Here is a 22,733-nt window from a genome sequence, read left to right as displayed (position 1 = left end):
CATTTAGATACAGCCTTGAAGCCTTTATCTTTGGTCTATCAGGCATGTTGAATTTGATTGCGTAATTTTGATCATGATTTTGCGACATGTGCATGATTTGTGCTAATAATTTTGAAGTGCAGCTTTAAAGCTAAGAAACTTAGAATATGACTCAGCATAAATTCATGTACAATTTTGTTTTTGATTTAGTTTTTCAGACACCAAGCCCGTGCGAATAAGATTTGTTCTTCATGTCTTTGGCTGAACCGAAATTTAATGAAAAAAAAATGTGATTGCTAACTCTGTACGACCGCAAAAGTTTTAAGAAGAAGGCAAGATATTTTCTACACAACAGTACCGAAAAGCAAGGTATCAAATAAAGGAAGTGAATAAAGTATGCATATTCGATATCTTAAATAGTTACCTTGTCTATGCTATTTTTTTCTCTGGTCACAACATTGTTTCTTTGCCAAACTGCTGCGTTGTTCTATGATAATGGTTGCCTAGTCCAGATTTGACAGGGATACTACCAGATGGCTAATTTGATAGTGTGGGCTATATATAGGCTATGTATACAGATCTTTAAATTGGCCAACCACTATTTTAAGCCTAGGAGTCCAGCTGGACTAAAGGAAGCATATTAAGAAAACAATTCTTACTCCATATTATATAGAATAATCCTAGTTAACCAATTTTGCTGGTTAAGAGCCTTTATCTGCCCTTCTTGGTCAATATCTTCAAAATCATATTATTGAGTTAGGAATAAAGTGAATACACCATTCGATGCCTTTTTATGCTGATTACGAATATAATAAGCATTTCTATCGGAAATGAATTTCAGCCCCCCCCCCTATATAGGCTATACCTAACCCTGAATTGGCCGAGAAAGGGGGGGGGCTGAAACTCATTTCCGATAGAAATGCTTAGCCTATTATATTAATAATCGGCATAAAAAAAGGCATCAAATGGTGTATTCACTTTTGTCCTAACTCAATAATATGATATTGTAGATATTGACCCACTTCTTTGCTTGTTTTTCTAAGAAATTCACAGAATAGGTCAAATTCTTCTTTAGCTACTTTTGGCTATCTTGGAAAGGGGCTAGGTTAGGAAAATGAAACTTTCAGAGATAGGTAGGCTATTCAGGCTAAAGTATTTTGAATGTAGAATGAATTTAGAATGTATTTTGAAGTACCTACTTCCACTCCTTCTCCCTTTGGAGTGTCCTGAAATTTGCTGACATGAAAGGTCTATACCTATTGAATTTTTGACAGGAAAATAGGCCTATTTTGCCTACCTTAATTTTCAGGTGTCAGTTTCTTTTTTTTCTGGCTTTAATTCTGAAAATTCAATTTCTGTTTTTTCAGTAGGCTATAATTTTAAAGTTTTAGGTAGTTTAATTTCAAAGTTTTAGGTAATATAGTGGCATATTTTTAAAACCTTAAAAATTGGGATTGAGAAAAGTTTTGAAGCTAAAACCAATTTTGTTGTACTTCATTTAACCAGAAGACCTATTTTGAAAGGTTTCACTCTTATAACACCCAGATTCTTAAAGGTCATCAAAGGTCAGGATCCTCTAGAGGGAGAAGTAGTGGAGGTAGGTACTTCAATATAACTTCCTGGGACATACATTATCGTGTAGACCCATCCTTGTAAGTTTCATTTTTCTAACCTAAACCCTTTCCAAGATAGCCAAAAGTAGCTAAAGTAGAATTTTACCTAAAATTCTATTTTAGCTACTTTTGGCTATCTTGGAAAGGAGGAAAATAAAACTTTCAGGGATGGGTCTACAGGCTGAAGTATGTCATGGGAAGGTATTTTGAAGTACCTTCCCCCACTCTTTCTTCCTCTAGAGGGTCCTGGCCTTTGATGACCTTTACAAATCTGTGGTAAAATTCTACTTAAGCTACTTTTGGCTATCTTGGAAAGCAGTTAGGCTAGGAAAACAAAACTTTCAGGAATTAAGGTAAATGTTTTGTCAAAATCTAAATAGGTGGACCTGTAATGTAGGCAAATTTCAGGATGCTCCAGAGGGAGAAGGAGTGGAGGTAGGTGCTTCAAAATACCTTGCCAGGACACACTTTACACTGTAGACCCATCCCTGAAAGTTTCATTTTCCTCCTTCCCAAGATAGACAAAAGTAGCTAAACCAGAATTTTACCATTTTTGATAATGATATAGAAAGATGCAGCAAATTTTCTCTATGATGTGTGAGTTTAAAGATGAGAACATAACTCAGTGGATCCTTTAACACTTTTTAATGATACTAGCCTAAATGCTACCCTCATCAATTCTATCTTGCACCCTTTAAGGGACTCTAAAACTGACACCTTGTTCCTTTTTTTGGGAAATTTCTAATTGACTGGCTTATTTTTTGTTTATTGTATATAGCTTATGGCTTATATACCTCTGTTGACATCAATCTTGTTAAAACTAGTTTACCCATAATTTGAATCAACAGTGACAAATTCAAGGGAAATATAATGTGTATAAGGGACAAATACAAGGAAAATGTAAATATAACATAATTGGGTAAGGTTAGAAAGGCTAGATTAAAGATGAATTTGCAAGTAAAGAGATTATTATAATCTCTATAGAGATTATTATAAAAGTATAGCAGGTCTGCAGGCAAAATGTGTTTGGTACGATTATTCTGTATATTAGATAGATAGGTGTATTTTAAAGCCAAATATATGGCCATGAACACAGTAAAATAACATAAATGAAAGGCACAAATAACATAGACTTTGATCAGCAAGCATAGGCAGCATGATAGTGCTGCCTAAGTAAAGAACAATATTGGCACAATTTATTGTTTTTTTTTGTCTAGACCATGGCACTTCATATCAAAAGAGTTGTTGTAGAAACTTCAAAAAGGGCTCATTCAATTGGAAATTGGAATGGCCAGTGCCCTTTTTTAATAGTCAAAAGTGATTGGAAGGCAACTAACACCTCTTCCATGCCAACCATTTCCCCAAACACATCCAATCAAAATTTTGGGATAGCCATTTTGTTCAACATAGTTGATTTTCAGGTAGAAATTATGTTTTTAAGGAGGACACAGTCCTCAGGGCAAGGGTTGTAAGTTATGCCCTGGGAGCATATAAGGTTTTTTAAAGAAAGCTTTGTTGTAGAAACTTCAAAAACAGCTGATTTGATTAGAAATTCAAAGTGCTAGTGCCCTCTTTAATAGTCAAAAGTGATTGGAGGGCAACTAACCCTCATCTCATGCCCACCTTTCCCCAAACACATCTAATCAAAATTTTTAGATAGCTATTTTGTTCAACATAGTTGAAAGTTCTGGAAATTAGGTCTTTGAGACCCCCCCCCCCCCAGAAAATACCCCCTGTGGAAAAAAAGGCTTTCTAAATTTGAGAATTTTATTCGAGTTCTATTTTTTTTAATTTCTCTTGGGGTAAGGAATTTTGGTACTTATTTTTTATTTGTTCCACTCACTCAAGTTTAAAACATGTAAAATTTGAGAACACGTCAGTTTTTTTCTGTTATTTACTTTGGAAGTAAATTTGGGCTATGGATTTGCACGTTAGGGGGGGGGGGGTAAAGTATAGCAGGTCTGCAGGCAAAATGTGTTTGGTACAATTATTCTGTATATTAGATAGATAAGTGTATTTTAAAGCCAAATATAAGGCCATGAGCACAGTAAAATAACATAAATGAATGAAAGGCACAAATAACATAAAGTTTGATAAGCAAGAATAGGCAGCACAATATCACTGCCTAAGTAAAGAACAATATTGGCACAATGTATTGTTTTTTTTTGTTTTTTTTTTGTATAGATCAGGGCACTTCATATCAAAGGAGTTGTTGTAGAAACTTCAAAAAGGGCTCATTCAATTGGAATGACTAGTGCCCTGTTCAATAATCGAAAGTGATTGGAAGGCAACTAATACCCCTTCCATACCCACCATTTCCCCAAACAAATCCAATCCTAGTTTTGAAATAGCCATTTTGTTCTACATAGTTGATTTCCAGATAGAAATTATGTTTTTGAGGAGGACACAGCCCTCAGGACAAGGGTTGTAAGTTACGCCCTGGGGGTATATAAGGTTTTATAGAAAGATTTGTTGTAGAAACTTCAAAAACAGCTGATTTGATCAGAAAATCAAAGGGCTAGTGCCCTTTTTAATAGTCAAAAGTGATAGGAGGGTAACTAACCCTCATCTCATGTCCACCTTTCACCAAACACATCTAATCAAAATTTTTAGATAACTATTTTGTTCAACGTAGTTGAAAGTTCTGGAAATTAGGTCTTTGAGGATGACAACCCTCTGACAGCCCTTAGGGCAAGGGTTGTAAGTTATGCCCTTGGGGCATATAAGATTTTTATAGAACATGTTGTCATAGAAACTTCTAAAAGGGCTCATTTGATTGGAAATTGAAATGGCTAGTGCTGTTTTTAATAGCCAAAAGTGACTGGAAGGCACCTAACACCCCTTCCATGTCCACCATATCACCAAACACAACCAATCAAAATTTTGAGATAGCCATTTTGTTCAACACAGTTGAAAGTTCTGGAAATTATTTCTTTGAGCAGGATCCTCCTCTTGTTTATCAGGGCAAGGGTTATAAGTTATGCCCTGGGGGCATACAAGTTTTTTTTATTAAAAGCTTTGTTGTAGAAACTTGAAAAAGGGCTTCTTCAATTGGAAATTCAAAGGGCTAGTGCTCTTTTTAATAGTCAAAAGTGATTGGAGGGCAACTAACCTCTCACGCCACCCATTTCCCCTAACACGTCTAATCAAAGTTTTGAGATAGCCATTTTTTTCAACATAAATGAAAGTTCTGGAAATTGAAAGGGCTAATGCCTTTTCAATATTTTATGGAAGGGACTGTTGTTTAACTTCAGAAGAGGCACATGAAAAAGACTATGTCAATATGAAACAAACAAAAATTAATAAAAACAAAAACTTTTGCACAAAATAAGTTTAAAAAAAAGGTAAATAACTCCATTAAACCAAAAATTAATAAAAACAGAATTGAATAATTTACCAAGCATACAACTACCACAAATCAGTATCAATAAGTAAATGAAACCCAAAACAAACAGAATAAGTCAAACAGTTCTAAACCCTATGCTTTCTAAAAGCTAGAATATAATTTATACTTTACTGGAAAAAAATTCTTGTAAAGGCTTTCACTTTTATAACTTTAAGAAATCAAAAACCTAACCTAGGCTTTCTAAATTTGAGAATTTTATTCAAGTTCTATTTTTTTTTAATTTCACTTGGGATAAGGAATTTTATTACGTATGTATTATTTGTTCCACTCACTCAAGTTTAAAACATGTAAAATTTGAGAACACGTCAGTTTTTTTCTTTACTTTCTTTAGAAGTAAATTTGGGCTATGGATTTGTACGTTAGGGGGGGGTAAAGTATAGCATATAAATCTTAATTAAGATTTTAAAGAATAAATATCAGCATATGTAAATTAAACTGACAACACACATTTTTTAAAGTAAATTCATTTGAATTTTTTCAGTAAAGTACAAATTATATAGCCAGTATCTGGAAATTCTGTTAACTAAAAAAGAAATCCCAGTTTAAAGTAAATGTAATGTTTCATTTAAGTGTTTTTTTTCAATGACTGTTTTTCCAAGTATTAAGTACAATTATTGAATTAAAGTAGTGTCTCATTTAAGTGTTTTATGATTATTGCTGATCAAATTTTATGTTATTTGTGCCTTTCATTTATGTTATTTTACTGTGTTCATGGCCATATGTTTGGCTTTAAAACACATTTATTTATCTATCTATGTAATCTTCAGAATAATTGTTCCAAACACATTTTGTATGCAGACCCACTATACTTTACCCCTCCCCTAATATGTATATCTATAGACCAAATTTATTTCTAAAGTAACAAAAAAGCTGACATGTTCTCAGATTTTACACAGTTTAAACTTGAACAAGTGGCACATAATACACAAATTCCTTCTCCTGATGGAAATAAAAAAAAAAATTCTCAAATTTGAGAAGCCTTATTTTCCATGGGGGGGGGGGTGCATGCCTAGAACCAAAAAACACAATTTTAAGCAAAATTGTCACCTCCAAACACACATACCTCTAAAGTCAGTCTGATTCTAATAGAGGCCCAATATTAGTTCATATTTGAGTTTGTGGGCATGAAATGGCAATGAAGCACTTTAAACCAAAAGTAGATCAGTAGGAGAAAATGGTGCTTTCAACCCTCCTCTGACCTTGTTTTGGGTGGAAATTGTGCCCTAAATGATATAATATTTCAGTTCTGATGTCATCTACCAAATACTGCACAAATTATAATTCTGGTTTTTCACCCCCTCTCCCTCCCCTCTGACCTTGCTTAAGGTGGAAATTGTGCCTTAAATGATCTAATATTTCAATTCTGATGTCATTTCCAGTCTCCCTGGATTTGAATTAATAGGGGAAAAACCTTTTGATTGCAAAGTCAGAGAGATTACTCCTAGAGAGTGTACAAGAATTTCTAAATGAGGTTTCAACATGGCTGAGAGTGAATCAGGTAAAGGTGAACCCCTCTAAGAGTAATTTTCTCATATTTTTGAGGACATTGAATTATTATCCATGGATACAGTATATAGCATATGAACATGGTATGATAGCTCATCAAAGGGCAGTAAAGTATCTTGGCATTATTATAGATGAGACTTTCAGTTTCCAATCCCATATTCAAATTTTATCATGGATTCTATTGCATAATTTGGGGATGATTCATAAACTTACATATATGTTTCCAACTAGTATACTTAGGCTTCTCTATTTTTCGTTAATCCATTCCTATATTTTGTATTGTTCTTCTGTATACATGGGTACATTTTCTTCAATTGTTAATCCTGTTTGAATTATCCAAAACAAGTCTATTAGAGTATTCTATTAGAGTAAGTCTATTAGAGTCTATTAGAAAATCAGAAAGAGAATCAGTTCAAGAAGTCTATAGGGATCTCAGGATATTGCCAGCATCAAGTCTTCATCATTTTTATGTATTAGTGTTTATGTATAGGTACAATATGAAGCAGCTGCTGGAATGTTTAAACAGTTGGTTTTACAGCCAATGCAATATACATAACCAAAATACTAGGGGTAAAAATGATTGTTATACTCCACCTATGGTGTCTGCCAGTTCGTGTTTTCTTTTGTTATAAAGGGTATAAATTTATGGAATAATTTGGGCAATGATATGATGAAACTAGAAAATTTTAGTGGTTTTAAAGCAAAATTGAAAGAAAAATTATTAAGTAAGTACAAATTCTAGTTTTGTTTGTTTTGGAGGTGACTTGATTTAATTTAATTTAAATTAAGTTGTAATTGCTGGTTGGCTTGTGAGTGTGACCTCACAGCATGAATATGGTATGTAGTTGCTGTCTCTGTAGTACTGTTATTATTTTTATTTTATTTTTTCTTTTTTTTCTTTCTTATTATAGTGAATTTAAATGATGTTATATGTATGTGTTTTTTTTACCTGTTTCACCCCATGTCAACCGTTTGGTTTTGGGTGAATCATATTGATTTTTGTGTTTAAATTTTTGTTAAAGTTAATTAAATATATCACTATATCACTACCAAATACTGCACAAATTATAATTCTGGTTTTTCATCCCCCCCCCCCTTTGACTTTACTTAGGGTTAAAATGGGGTATTGTTGATTTTTTCCAATTCTAAATCATTTTTTGCCTCCCCAGACTTGAATTAATGGAAAAGACATTTTAATCCAGAAAATTTGCAGAATTTTATATTCAAGATTATCCACTTCCCTGAAAAAAGGGGTATTTCTCAACAGTCAATTTTGGATCTGCTATTGAGCAAATTTTTCTGAATATTTTGGTGCCAAAAAACTTCTGTTGCTCAAATGCCTAGTCAAAACTGTATTTTTACTAGACTATGTACAATTGCTTTCCAAGATAGCAAAAAGTACCTCAACTTGAGTTTTACTATTTTAATTTTACCTGATTTAATTGTTTTTAATTTTACCTTGAAAATGTGCTTCTCCTTCATTTTGGTATGAGTTTGCTTTTCTTTAACTCTTGGTTTTTGAAACATAATTCTATTGATTTGATTAGGATTTGAAACATTTTTCAAACATATTTTTTTTTATTAAATTCTTTAAAACTTCTTAGATTAGGATCTAGCTGAGCTATGAGGCTTCAAACTCTTTATCTGAGATTTGTGGCTATTGTAGATTTTTCCTGAAAGTCGCACTTTTTTAACACAGAGTTTGTCCAGTTTGCCAAAGGTCAGTGTCTTCTGCAGAGGGAGGGGGGGGTGGATACTTATAAAGGAGGCATAGTGACTAGTCTCTATCAACCCCAATCTTAAACTTTTCAGTGCTGTCTGCTAACACATTTTCTTTTAATAGGCAGTTCTATATTGATTTCAAACATTGAGAATATATTATGGCAGTCTCTTGGAGAACTTGCAAGTCTTTTGTAAACATACTTGATATTGATGTTTGAAATTTGGTGGGTAGGAATGATTGGCTGTTGTTATCCAGGTGGCAATCTGTTTCCAGAAGCTCTGGTGGCAATACTGATAGCATCAACAGCAAGGGATTCTTTCTATTTTGCAACCTTCTTTTGGGTTGTAAATTTTGAAGTCCTCTTGATTATTGAACTTTTTATGCCTAATACCCTAAGTTAAATTAAATTGAATTTGCCAACAAGAAAGGGGAGGGGATCTGCCTCCTGCAAATTCTTGCTTGGATTGCTGAGTCAACTTGAGTTGATGGCCAAGTTCCAGTTCAACTTCCAGTCAAAATTGGTCTAACCGTTATCAACTCTTGCTTTGTATGAATAGAGGGTGACTGACTGGACTGAGTTCTCTGTCAACCCATTTCACAGTTATAACAGAGCCATGACTTTGCAGGACTCTTCTTCAAAACCAGGAGAGCTGGAATGTTTGTTCTGGCTTCTAATACACTAGGGAAGGGTTAGATAAATCCTTCACTACCCTGGAGTTCAGCATTTTTCCAATGCTGATGCATTTTTACCCAGAAGAAAGATTGGGGATGTGTGTTTATTTGTTTTTTTCCTGGTGGTCCAAGTGCCCTTTTTAAGTAGCCAAAAAGATTTTGCCAGAGCAAAGTGGTTTTCTGCTAGTTTGTGGAAAAAAACTTGAAAGTTCTGAGATAAGCAATCAATTTAAAATGATTGAAATCTTTAGCTGAGCTTCCCAGCTTCAGAGGCAGTATTGCCATGTGTTGACACTGTTTCTAGAGAGTCATGGAGTCAATACAAAATAAACAGTTGAAATATACAATTAATTCAATTGATATATGATGGGCAGTGATGTATAATTATGCATCAGCTATCACTGTGGAGGGCTGCTTGATCATTGCATAAGTTCAGAAATAATCTGATGCCCCAAAAAGTACAATTGTATGCCCAAATTTTCTTCTTTCCACAAAACTTCAGATAAACATAGAAGAGGGTTTGGGGAATAGGGAAGGTAAAAGTGGTGTCAGTTGGACATTGGGGGGGGGGGGTCATTGAAAAAAATTGTCAGTTTATCTACTTAAAGCAATAAGTAGTCAGAAGTCTTGTAAAATTAGATAGACAGTTATTCAGCAAGTTTCTGCTTGAAGCTGTCAAACATGCAATTATGTCAACTTCTTTTTTTTGCAAAATGTAGCTATGACTATGATAATGCAGAGATAACAAAAGCCAACTGAAGTTTCTGATGTGCTTAAAAATAGGTACCCTTCTGTTCCTGAATTTTCTAGGAAGAAAAAAATGACAGCCAATCAGGGTTTCTGCTTTCCATTTTGAGTCCAACAAAACTTATTTTAAATAATAATCGTTGTAAGATACAAAGATAATAAAAAAAAGATGGCAGATGCTGGAAAAAATAGATCTCTAGTCTTGTATTTCAATGTTATGTGTTTCTAACCTGGTCTACAGCAGACAATAATTTGAAATCAATGGTAACCATTTATCCAAAAAACTTGCCAGATACTAGAAATTTTATTTCATTTCTATTCCAGGTTTTAGATCTATTAAAAGATGCTTTTACAATTTATTGTCTATCCTTCCCTACTGCTCCGTTTCTAAGGTTTCTCACTGAGAGACTGTTGATTTAACGTCTTTTTTTAATTCTTTTTGTTCATGTATTTCTTTCTTTAGTGTTTTGTATTTAGATGCTTCAGCATAGGTACTTTAGTATAATATCCAACTTAGTATGCTCTAGATATTTCTGTATCACATATGTAACCTGTTGTCTTTAAGTCATCTCCATTAGCAACCAATAAATAGTTCCCTGCTAAGTTTTTGAAATCAGCCTTTTTCCTATTGGATGTCAATCTGAAAGAAACACATTATATAGAAAGTCCTAAAAACGAAATGGATATAATTTTGCTCCTAGGTTGTCAAAATTATTATCATTGTACTTTGATTGGTTAATTCATATGTGCAATATTTCAATGCCTATTTGGTGATTGTTGCTTCTACATGTCCAAAATGTTGGTCCAATTGACAAATAACTGATGTTATGCACACGAGTCTCAGAATTCAGCAACCATTTTTATTTTGTCAATCACCCTATGTTGGATTTTAGCCTCAGATCATATGATACACCAAATTGTTCAATATTGATGGGCAATTACAGCCATGTAATGGCTACTTTAACAAATTCAAAACAAGGGTATTTTTAATAGATTCGTCAATGATAAATATCAATAGCAAAGACTGTTAGATTGCATCAGCCAAGTAAAACACAACCCTTCTCAAAATGGTGTTCACTATGTAGATCTAACCAAGTACCATTTTTAAAGCCTAGATATCCTCAAATTCTCTTGGTACTGTACTGACCAGTTTGGAGAGATTTTGCTACACCTGCAATAGCTTCAAAAATCTTGAAGATTTCAGGAACCCTGGTCCCAACTCCCTTCTTGTCTACAGTTCTAGGCATTTACCCCCCTGCGGAAAATAAGGCTTTTAAAATTTGAGAATTTTCTTTGAATTTTGTTTTTTTTAGTTTCCATAGAGGGAAAGAATTTTGATACTTGTATATTATGCGCCACTCACTCAAGTTTATACTGTGTTGAACTCAAGAACAAGCTGGTTTTGCTTGTTAGTTTTTATTAGTTGTTTTTTTTTTTAGCTTAGCACAAGATAAGACAAAGACAAGTGACAGACTATATGGGAAATATATTATTTGTGCTATGTATGTACACATAAGGGGGGGGGGTAAAGTATTTGTGCAGTTTGAAGTCAGAAAACAATTCTTTATTCATAATATGCAGAATAATCGTACCTTACACATTTTTGTTTGCAGACCCGCTTAATCCCCCCCCCCCGAATGTGTAAATTTATAACCCAAATTTGTTTTTAAAGTAATGAAAAACTAACACAAAACCTGTGTGTTATCTAGTTTTACACAGTGTAAACATGAGTGAGTGGCACAAAATACACAAGTACCAAAATTCCTTCCCCCTATGGAAATTAAAAGAACAAAACCCAAATAAAATTCTCAAATTTGGAAAGCCTTAGAATCCACAGGGGGTGTTTTCTGTGGGGCGGGGGGATTTTTCCCTCATAGATCAACGAAGCTATGAAATTCACTCTGATTTTTTCGTTCAGTGAACTAAAATCTGCATTCCATTAAGGGTCTTCAAGCAAGGAACTAAGAAAGTAAAACTTGTATTAAGCCAAAAAATGAACTAAGTAAAGCTTTGTAGTAAACCAAAATGTATTTTTAGATCCATGGAATTGTATAATGGATCAGTAATTAATGGTATAAAAGAATAAAAAGAATTTGTGGGAAAACCCACAATAATATTGATTTTTATCAAAGAAAAGCCCTTTTATATAGTCTATGATCCGAACAAACTCCTTTCCTTCATACTACAAAGCCTCCTTCCCCTCACTTTAGACAATCATTAATTTAAAAAGCTAAATTGTTCTGAGGGAAATAAAGAGCAAAGTTGAAACTTAAAACAAACAAAAATTATTACTTCACAGCCTATCTAACATATATCAATAAAACTAGTGCAAATAAATCAACTGGTGACATTTCCCTATGTTGGTAGGATTATGGAAAACTAGCACTTTACTGAAAACACAAAATCCAAGTATAAAAAACAAGAATATTGATTTAGGAGTTAAAAGTAGATATGTAGCCTTACAATAAGAAATTAACGCTTTTTAATAGTCTTACAGGAGCTGTGATATCAGTAACTTTCAGTATACAATTAAAATCATCTTAAAATCTTAGGCATAAAAATAATAAGTTTAAAGTCATTACACAGCATAAAAAATAATGGATTGATTTATCAGGTTACATCTTGGTCTCACTTAGCATTACTTGAAATGAAGAACATATCAACTGTAATATGCACCCTGGAAATCCAGTTATTTCTCTCTATAAAACAGAATTTCTAGCTGTGATACATATTTTAAATCAAGTCTGTAGTCTTAATACTAATAAGATTCCTTCACTTTGAACTTGTCTTCAAAATAATCATGAAATGTCCTTTTCATATCTAAAACGACAGTCAATCATTGAACTGAGCTCATTCTGCAGAAGTGATGCCAAAGTAAACGAAAAATAAGTAAATAAAGGAATAATCTAAAAATGGTTGACTTTTACCTTACCAAAACTCCTATACTGTTTTGTGTTTTCAGTAAAGTGCTAGTTTTCTGTAATCCTACAAACACAGGGAAATGTCGCCAGTTGATTTATTTGCACAAGTGTTATTGATATATGCTAGATAGGCTGTGAAGTAATAATTTTTGTTTGTTTTAAGTTTCAACTTTGCTCTTTACTTCCCTTGGGGAAACTTTGTTTTTTGAAATTAATCTTTGCTCGTTTTTCATTAAAATTTGCTTTAGAATCAACACTGCTATGATATTTTTTATTTCACAGAATAATTTCTGTTCGTTTTACTGTTAATGTTCCACCTTAGTTTCAGTTCAAAACTTATTTTTTTATATAATTTCTAATCACCTCCATTCTAGGGAAAAATAGTGTTGTTTCTTTTTGTAATTTTTTTTAAAAGAAAAAAATAGACTTTTAATTCTTTGTGTTAAAAATTAAATTTAGTAGCAGTTAAGAAAGTAGCTCCAGGCAAGTGCTTCCAACACAAAAGGTTAACTAAGTGGACAGGTTTGCATATTGACATGCTTGTGAAAAATTTGCTATCTCAACAGAAATATGCCTTTAGGCTTAGGGAGTTATTTGACCTGTCCCTAAATAGACAAGCCATTCATTACTTACAAATGAATCGAAATTTCAAAAAGATCATTTCTTGTGTAGGTACAATAAATGATATTATAAACTAATTTTGTTTTCATTTCAAAAATTTTGGAAAAATTTAGAGACAAGCCATTCATTACTTACAAATGAATCGAAATTTCAAAAAGATCATTTCTTGTGTAGGTACAATAAACGATATTATAAACTAATTTTGTTTTCATTTCAAAAATTTTGGGAAGAATTGCCAGGATTCTCCTATAGAACTGTTTTCATTTGTCTTTCTTCCTCTTTGGATACACAATCTTGCGTATGGAGAGAATATTACGGTGGAATTGTCAAGTAAATTGTCAAATCCTTCTTTTAACGTACTAACTTTGAGTGGTTCCAGAACCACATGCCTACACATCTCCAACCACTAAGTGGTGATGGGTTGGAGTCAGGAGTAATTTCCTATAGGACAGAGGGGGCAACTGCCTCTCCCAGACCATAGTTTTCCCCCAGACCCAGTCCCCCCAGGTGAAATTTAGTTTCTCCAAAAATGTTGTCAAAACTAAGATAAGCCCGCATAATTCAAGCATCCACTGAAACAGGTCAGTTTTCTTTAGTACATCTTTACTTTTTATTACTATATGGCTCGTTTTTCAGTTTTCTCTGTCATTTTCACTTGATTTGGGAAAATTGACTCCAGCTTTACCCCCCCCTCCCCACAGGATTTTGAAAGAATGACGCCATATGCTGGGGTATGGATTTAGTGATCTACTAAGAATGTTGCAAGCTATGAACTGGATGACCTCTATTCAGTTTTGAATCAAAATGCTTGACAAAATACCTTTCCATGACATGCTTTAAAAATGAATCCATCACATTTATAAAAAGAGTGAAATTATCTGAAAATTATGATATAGAAGGGAACAAAACCGTGATTGAAAAAAAAAACAATTAGGAATCGAACCCAAAGCACTCCAATTTGAAGTCCAACGCTGTACTAAAGCAGCGTTCATATGCGTGTCTAGCTAGAATCTCATGTCTAGACTTGTGTCTGGCCAGAAATCAAGGTCTAGGAAATTACCGTTCACAAGAAAAATTCAGTGCTTAGCTAAAACTACAAATTTAGTTTCAAATAGATTACAGTTGTCATTTCTAGCCAATCAAGAGAGCGTATGAAGGCAAAACTTTCAAAATTGTAATCCCTATTTTTACTATCACAAGATAATTGATGGAACAAGCTAAACAATTGCCTTAGTGTGCTTCACTATTATGTATGGTGTTGCATTTTTGCCTAAAATGAAAAAAACAATTAATGAGACTGCAAAAATTAAATTCCAGTTTAAAAATATAAACAAAGATGATGAAAAGAGTGGAACTTGGCATCTTCTGATGGTCTCTGATCGAAAATCCTAAACTTCGAGTTCTAGAATCTAGAAATGGATGTTTAACTGTAACTTGTCTAGCCAAGCACCGAATCTTACTTGTGAACGGTAGTTCTCTTGACATTCATGTCTGGCCAGACACATGCCTAGGCATGGGATTCTAGCTAGGCACGCATGTAAACGCTGCTTAATAGAACCACGCCTCTAATAATCTGATTTGATATATTGGTGTCTGTACCTTAATTGCGTAGCTTCTTAAAGGGGCCTGGAGGAGGAAGATACAGGAGATGTTCTTGAAACTTCCAGTTAAGGGTTTTGGACCATAATTATTACAATGATGATACTGTTTTATGCTTCCATGCTTTTCTACTTAAGAAGTGACACAAAAAGGGTTGTTTTTAGTCAGGGGTGTAATTTGCTATGGAGCAGGGGGCAACTACCGCCTCTAGACCCCAGTTTGGCCCCCCTGCCCCAGGTGAAATTTAGTTTCTTCAAAAATCTTATCACAACTAAGATAAGCGTGCATAAGTCAAAGAAACAGGTCAATTTACTTTAGTAATTCTTTCCATTTATATTACTATATGGCTCATTTTTCATTTCTCACTGACATTTTCATTTGATCGGGGAAATTTTGGTCCACCTTTGCCCCACCCCCAGGATTTCGACGAAATTACGCCCAACTGCTATATTACACTTACGGATGGTAGAATTGATAAAAATCACGTAGATATGAGCAATAGCTTTGAAATGAGCCATTAAACGTCACATGAAAAGGATTTGGTAGTTCAGTAGCTCCGGCTTGTTCAATTGAGGCATGACACACAAAATCCTGTTTTTTGTGCTATTTGGAACTTGCTGATGGTGGAACTTATAGGAAGGACGTATCTTTTATATGAGCTACTAAAAATCTGTCTAAGATACAGGTAATACCGATACAGTGTACACCCTTTTCCCCAGGGACTATGGATGGTCATATCATCACCAAAACGATAGAACCTGTGAACTATGTTGAACAAAATGGCTATCTCTAAATTTTGATTGGATGGCTTTGGTGGGGGGGGGGGGGGGGGCTAGTTGCCTTCCAGTCTTTTTGGTCACTTAAAAAGGGCACTAGAAAGTTTAATTTCTATAAGAATGAGCTATTACATGTCTCTATGGATCTCTGATCACCCCCTAGCCCTGCTAGAAAAAAAAATGGGAGACATATTAGTGCTACGCATGAAAAAAAAGTGATTTTTTTTGTTGTTCAAGGAGAGAGACTAATTTCCCTTTTCAAGGTTTTTGACCATGCTGATTTTAATGGTACACTTTTCATTTTGATCTGATGCCATTTTCTAGGAGTTTCAGGCTTTTTTTTCGAGATTACCATAAATTTCTTTTCGCAATAAACTTATACTTTTAGGACGAACCAAAATAATAGTTATCATTCCTGAATCAGTGTCAGATGGCAGTTTTTTTTCACGAGGTAGCTTTTTTCTAAACGTGGTTTTTAACTTTTGCTTTTTACTAGGTTGCTTTGCTAGGCTGTGTTTTGCTCTTTACTAGGTTGCAGCTGCTGCTGCAACCATGATTATAATTTGAAACTTTTAATTTTCTCTTTATTTTGCTGTTAGATGTGAAGACCAAAATTAAGAATATAAACATGCAGCACCTGTCCACTTGACACTGATGGAACCAATTAAAGCCTTTGCTTATAAACTTTCAAAACCTTTGTTCTTACTTTTTAATGAAATCTTTTCTACTGGTAAATTCCCAAATTGTTAAAAATTAGATTTTATTGCTCCCATTTCATGGTGCCTACCCCATTACACTTACTACCATTTTCTCTGAACTATGTGGCAGCTTTTTAGCTGAGTGGTTAAAAGTTAAGATAATCCCAAATGTTGACCAGAGGTAATTCGAAAATGAACACTACATCTATACTGCACTCACTATCTTGTTCACCTTATGGACCCAATATGTAACACACTCGAAAAACCCAATACCCAGCTCAATTTTATTGCACTGGACTTTAAAAAGCTTTGGATCTATTAAACTACAATACATTGGTAGAAAAACTTCAATCAATCAAAATTTGACCCCTTTTTAATTAGAATAATCATGTCTTTTCTCTAATAGAATGCATGTTGTCAAATAACTTAATATGTATTCTGATCCCCTCCTAATTTACAGTGGTGTGTCCCAGGGAACCCTCTTAGAGCCGATTTTATTTGTCACAAGGACAAATAAAATTGGTTTTTATTTCTCTGATGGATGGAAATTTGTTGATGATATGACTGGATATTGCATTCAACCCTTCAAAGTTAACAATGTCAATTATTAATTTTCCTAAAACTCCCCTACTTTACCTGTCTAATACCCCCTTGAAATCTCATTCAGTACTATGAAACAACTGGGTCTTACCATCTTGAGTGACTCAAAATGGAATTATCATATTAATGATATTTTAAAACATGCAAATTCACATCTTCTCTTCTTAAAATCCTTAAAAAAAATTAAATATCCTTAATTGTATTGTCTGAGAATTTTTATTTCATTTGTATGCCCAGTCCTAGAGTACTGTGGTAACTCCAGTGAATTGGTAGAAAGAATAGAAGCAGTCAAAAAAATGCCCAATGATTATTTTCAATAAGGGTAAAGTCTCTTATCCAGAGGCAGTCTGATCACCCTCAAGGAAAGGAGAACAAAAATTTCCTTGCATTTCGTCAACAACGTTCTTAATAATCCCTGGGCAAATTCCTTTTTCTCTAGTCAATTTTCCCCTCTTCAATCTGATATTACTTGATCTGCTTCAACAAAAATCACCCTTCTTACCCAATAAAATTAATAACTGATTTTCTTTTTTTTTTTTTTAGGTTTTAGTCACAAGACCAAATTGTCATTATGTTTTTATTCAGTTTATTCCCTTTTAATTATGCAAGTCTTTATTTTTTTTGCCTTTTTTTTACAACCATTCTTGACATTTAGATAACTTATATTTTGATGACTTAAGTTCGCTTGCTTTTTTGTGTTTTTTTTTTACTCTAAGTGTAAATTTAACCCACATGTGCGTGTGATAGCCATTTTTCAGAAATAAAGTCTGATCTTATCTACCTTATCTTGGTATTACCTACCATATCAAGAATAAGGCCAAAATGTTCCCCAGTTCTAACCCACAGTCCTGATTCTAATATGATCGCTAATTTTTGATTTTAGCCAAATGGAGTGTCCAATGTTATAAACAAATTTTATACGTACCTATAAGGGAGGGGGCAGGGGGCTAAAGGTTATAATAACCCTTTTAATGAAAGCTAGTTATAATTGTTTCATAGCACTGAATATTTTAAGAATATTGGTTTGAATTGTTTTCTTTTATAGTTTGCTTTTTGTAAAATAATGTATTGTGCTCTGAAAGTTAGAAAATTTCTTAAAACTTAGCCATGCCAGGGTTTAGCAGAGATTTGCTGGAGAAACTTCAACATATGGAGGAAAACTTTGACTTATGAAGTAAAATGTAATGACAACTTATCTACTGAATTTCGAGTTATAGAGGTAATTTTCGGATCACTTCGATTTTCAATGAAAAAACATAACTGCAAAATTATTTCGAGTTATGTATGGTTTTTCTCTTTCACTTGGACAGGTTTTTCAAAGGGGATCGAAAATATTCGATACGTCGATGGTCTAGAGTCAACTGTATCATTTGTAAAATTTTAGCCAGCAGAGTTTTGATGAAATGTGTCCACACTTCTATTGGTGAAGGCAAGGCCGTATCCAGGGAGGGGTGGGGTGGGGTGTGAACCTCCTCCCCCTGAACTGTTTGTCTGACTCGTAAAAACTTAACAAAAATGGATTTAAACAAATTTGTTTATACCTTTTTGAAGTTTTGTGTTACCCCCTCCCCCCCCCATAAATATCCTGGGTACGGCCTTGGGTAAAGGTGGCAGGACCAAATACAATTAGCCAACTCAAAAGAAATGGAAAAAAAATTCTTCCTTGACCTTTTCCAATTTCTGAACATATATTTCATTGAAACAGTAATATAGTTTGTTGTTTAGCTGTCCCTATAAATTTAATCTTCTTTTTCAGAAATGGCAAAGATCAAGTGTAAGGATTTGCGTCTTAAGAAGAAGGAGGATTTAGTAAAACAACTCCATGAACTGAAGACTGAATTGGCTTCCCTTCGTGTTGCTGTTGTCACTGGCGGAGCTGCCTCAAAAATCTCTAAGATCAGAGTTGTCAGAAAAGCAATCCAACGAGTCTTTATTGTAATGCACCAGAAACAGAAAGAAAACCTTAGAAAACTGTATGCTGGCAAGAAATACAAGCCCCTTGATCTTAGGCCAAAGGTGACCCGCAAGATGCGTCGTGCTTTATCCAAGTCGGAATTGGCCAAGAGGACTCGCAAACAGCAAAGAAAAGCTTTGGCATTTCCAAATAGACGATTTGCAGTAAAAGCTTAATTTTGTTATAATTGCAAAATAAAGAAAAAAAGACTATTTTTATGTTTGAGTGTTTCAACTAAACCAATATATAGAAACAAGACATCTATTTAGTCTGTATAGTTAGTCATAAGGACGTAAACAGAAGGGCTTTTTTTTTCCCTACAATTCCTAATTTTTGAAATTCCTGCAAACTTGCTATTCAAATTTACAATTAAAGTATTTTTTTTTATATCTCCTCCCACCTACCCCCCAAAAAAAACATTGGTATGTGCCTCGTTTGTCATAGTCCAATTTGTATTTTGTTTCTGATCTTGCTGAAAATGCCTGTGCTAATCTGAAGAAGCTGCTGTAAAATTCACTGGGAGTACTTCTGAAATTTTTGAGTGAGAATTACTGCCTCACACATAATTAGCCATATTCTAATTTGATTTTATTTCAACCTTGTTGCAAACACTGTAGACACTTGTAATTGCAGGTGAAGGGAAGAGGGAGTAGTGGTCCTTCTGAGCACACTCAGCAGCCCTCCCCCCCCCTCCCGTGCAGCTATGTCAATACTTGTGCATAAGCCTCTACAGAGGGGTAACTTTCTTGTATTAGTCAGAACCTTCTACAGGTAGGGAAAAAATGACTTTGAAATACACGATTTTCAATTCCCCCCCCCCCCCCAAAAAAAAAAAAAAAGATGACATCTGTTTAGAAATTTGTACTCTGATTTTTTATATTCATCATATTCTAACTGTCACCAAACTGCTTTCATAGTCTTCATAGGAAGATCCAGAGAAGTATTGCTTCATTCAGAGCAAAGAGAATAGGTAACTTGTAAAAGTGGAAACTGACGTGTCGAGAAGTCATCAGCGCCATCTAATGTTTTCTGGTAATTTTTAGCGCAATATTAAGGCAAAATTACCGTCATTGGCAAAATAGTGTAGTAATTTGTGTTTGATTTCAATTTTGAAAAGAATAACGCAATTACGAAGTTTGAAAAAAAAGGCCAAGAAACGTCAAATGCTTGTTGGTGTTGATTGTCTTTCTTTGATACTAGTGCTAGTTTCCAGTCTTATGAGCTGCCTATATTCTATGGTTCAGATTGGCTAGCTCTTGTCTGTTCTTTTAAAGTTCCGTCAGATGGTCCTGGCTCTCAAAATCAAAGAAACCCAATGTTTTCAAAAATTATACTTAAACAAAATATATGAAAAAGTCATATTAAAAAAATACTCATTGGCGTTTTAAAATCGAATATTTATATTTATTGCAAAAGTCAAAACAATCTTCGTTAAATATGTCTAAGGTCAGAAAAGAGAACGCTATCAAACTTCTAAAGTCTACCAACCTATAGCATCAAATCAATATTATAAACTATAATAAAAGGATTTTTTCTTAAAATTGGCCTCGTCTTCTCAGACACGCTGAAAAACAATTAACACAAAAGAGATAGCCAGGTATTCTGAGCTTCATATAAGTCATAAGCACAACGCCAAGACACGCCTCCAAAACTATTGCAATATTAATGTTTTTAGGCATCGTATTTTCCCTTTTCAAAGCTTTATTTTCGGTTTGATTTACCTCGTTTACTTCAAGCACGAACCCCTCCCCCATTAAATTTGGCCATCATACTAGTTGCAAGATTTTGTATTTTCATTTCATTAGCCTTCACTAATTTAGTTTATAAAAACACTAATCTGTAAAAGGTAAAAAGAAGAATTGAAATGCATTAAAAGTTTATTAGATAATTAGACTATAAAATATCTGCTGTAACTCGAGTTCTTTTTTAGAATTAAAAGCAGAAGCAGAAAATTAACTAACATAGTGAAACATCTCATAAAAACAATAATATAACAATCAAACACAAATAATAACAGTAAACCATATACAGAAAAAGAAATCCAAGTATTTGGCAACCAACAAAATTTTCAATTAGATTAAATATTTAAGCTGGTGATATCTTAGGGAATAAAGTTTTCAGCTTGTAAATTTTATTATTACAAACTTAACTTCCAACATTTTATATATATATATATATATAAAGTATCGGGAGCCTGGCGGTGTCGCCGCCGGGCCCCGGCACTATATATATATATATATATCACCTATAATATCAACTATAACAACTATAACCACTATAATATCAACTATATATATATATATATATATATATATATATATATATATATATATATATATATATATATATATATATAAACGAAATAGATAAATAAATTTACGAAAAATACAGACAAAATATGCAGAATCAGTAATATTCAGAAATTCCATGAACTAATTTTAACAGTCAAGTTAGAATGTTTTTTCAAGTATTGCAAGCCATTGAAAATGATAGATAAAAAAAATCTAAATACACTCCAGCCCAATTTAGCTTCCATTCAGAAATTAACCAGTCTCGTAAATTTAATTAAGGTGCCCTTTTTTAGTATTTAAGGCTATAAAAAAAAAATGAAATGAAAAATGTTACAGTGTTTCCTCAACTTTTTTTATCTTCTAAAGAATCCAAATATTGACAAGGCACATAAAAGTTCTAAAATGGGTACCGAAATTGCTGATACTAATTATGCAAAATGCGAAAATTGCCAGGTACAATTTTGTTCTCTTCAAGGGTGCAATATGTGATATCTATCCTTTCACCATAGCTGGCAATAATAATCGCAGTTCCCTGAAAAAGAAATACGGTGTAAGCCTGATTTCAACAAGCCAAATAATAGATGAAAAAATGAGTTTCGACACACTGTATGATTTTAGCATTAGAAGAAAAAAAGAAGCAAAACGTTAAGGCTCACAACGCGGTGTCGTTGTCGGATATGACTGATCTCCGAAAACGACAATCACAGCCCTAAATCACGGCCCATAGGAAGCTAAAGTTTAAAAACACATTTTGTAAGGAAATGTATAGTGAAAAACATTTTCCATCAGATTTTGACTTGCACAATCCAGAACCAATAACGCGGCAAAATTTTGCAATTATAAAAAAAGATAAAGTCAAAACCTCACAGAATTTTTGTACTTCATTTCCATATTTTATTTTAAATTGATAATTTTATTTATGAAAACAAACACGGTAGCGATGATCACTGCAGAGCCAGTTTGCGTCTGTAGGACTTTTATAAACAAAACCCTGTCAAAATGGATTAAATTTTAACTATCATTTTTACTTTAGGAGTTGAACTGAAAGAATGGCGTTTTCTTATGACTATGATTCTAAAAATCAATAGTTTTTATATGAAAGAAAATACCGAAGTTGTGCTTAAAACTAGAATTATTGCTTAGTAGATTTCGCAGGATATATCCACAAAAATAGCTTAAATAAACAGACACAGAATATTTTCCAATATCTCTAGAAATCTAAAAGACTGGTGCTTCCCTCATAATTGAGCCTCCTTAATTTTTTTTTCTTTTTTTTTTTGCTTACAACTATATAGTAAAATTTATTTACTTCATTACCTGTGAAAATCTGCTTTAAACATTTAATTAAATTTGTCTTGTATTTTCCGCAACCTTCTTAAGATTTTTACTGCTCCTAACCCCGTTTTGTTGCATCAGTTTTGTGTTTTCAGTGAAGCACTAGTTTTCAGAATTCTACATACACAAAACAATATCACAACTCAGTTATATGTTCCACAAACTGTGAAGCAATAATTTTGTTCTGTTTAAGATTCAATTTTGCTCTTTACTTTCAATCAACAACAAAAGCTGGTTTTTTTTATAACTGAATGTAAGGAGCATCATCAAAACGAACATAAATTAATCCTTA

At 33.5% G+C, this 22,733-nt stretch overlaps 1 pseudogene across 1 annotated transcript; it reads left to right on the top strand.

Annotated features, from left to right (window-relative positions):
- The first annotated feature begins 218 nt into the window (after positions 1-218).
- On the top strand, positions 219-19,027 carry LOC148948951 (large ribosomal subunit protein uL29 pseudogene; annotated as a pseudogene). Its single transcript, XR_016142211.1, has 2 exons — positions 219-373; positions 18,618-19,027. The product of XR_016142211.1 is annotated as a large ribosomal subunit protein uL29 pseudogene (transcript).
- The last annotated feature ends 3,706 nt before the right edge of the window (positions 19,028-22,733 follow it).

The sequence above is a fragment of the Artemia sp. Qi Xiang Cuo genome, chromosome 9 (assembly GCF_049724085.1).
Source record: "Artemia sp. Qi Xiang Cuo chromosome 9, ASM4972408v1, whole genome shotgun sequence".
Taxonomy (NCBI): Eukaryota; Metazoa; Arthropoda; class Branchiopoda; order Anostraca; family Artemiidae; genus Artemia; species Artemia sp. Qi Xiang Cuo.
This window is presented reverse-complemented; position numbering and strand designations above follow the sequence as displayed.